Consider the following 1,038-nt stretch of genomic DNA (forward strand, 5'->3'; position numbering starts at 1 on the left):
CTTGTTAGCAGACGCAAAGCACCTAATTAAGCTAGAAGATAGCGCAAAGGTACTATATAGCCCTTTATACCTACTATCTTCCGCCTAGTAAGAGAAGCTTTGCCGCTTTATTAATAAGTTGTTAGTAAATAGGCAGATTGCTTATAGTAATAGTCTAGCTAGAGCCCTAGTAATCTTTGTCCTAAAGAAGAACGGTACTCTATATATATATATTAACTACTAGAGTTTAAATTAGGTAACTAAGAAGGACCGCTACCCTCTCTTATTAATTAGTAAGCTATTAGATTGCTTAGATAGCGCGAAAGTATTCTTTAAGATAGATATAAAGAAAGCGTACTATAGGATCTAGGTTAAGGCCTTTAATTAGTAGAAGACTACTTTTTAAACAAAATATAAGCTCTTTAAGTTTTGTATTATACCCTTTAGACTAACTAACGCGCCGGCTATATTTTAAGCATATATCTACCGCGCACTAGCAAGGCTAGTAGGCATAGTCTATAAGGTATACCTAGATAACATCTTAATTTACTCCTAAACTAAGGAGAAGTATAAGAAGCACCTCTAATTAGTTTTTAAGCAGCTAAAGGCTACGCAGCTATATACAAATCTTAAGAAGTATAAATTCTTTAAAGAGAAAATCAATTTCTTAGGGTTTGTTATTACTATAAAGAGGCTAGCTATAAACCCTAAGTAAGTTAAAGCTATTGCCGAATAAAAAGCCCTTAAGTGCGTATAAGACATACAATCCTTCCTAAGGTTTGCAAACTTCTATAAACGCTTTATTTTCTACTACTCTTACATTATGTAAGCCTTAACAAAGTTAATAAAAATAGGCCCTAGCCTGCTGCGCAAGCGTAAAGCTATCGCTACGCAACTGTTTATATTAACTAAAAAGGCAAAGGTTGCTTTTTAATCGCTAAAGATAGTATTGTAACGCCGCCCCAGGAAGGGGACCGACGCAGGCTACGCGCAAGCCGTACGCAGTATACGCACAGCGTATTAGATGCACATTGTGAACTAGAAGCGGTGCTGGTGGCG

This window comes from Grosmannia clavigera, assembly GCF_000143105.1.
Source record: "Grosmannia clavigera kw1407 unplaced genomic scaffold GCSC_142, whole genome shotgun sequence".
Classification (NCBI taxonomy): domain Eukaryota; kingdom Fungi; phylum Ascomycota; class Sordariomycetes; order Ophiostomatales; family Ophiostomataceae; genus Leptographium; species Leptographium clavigerum.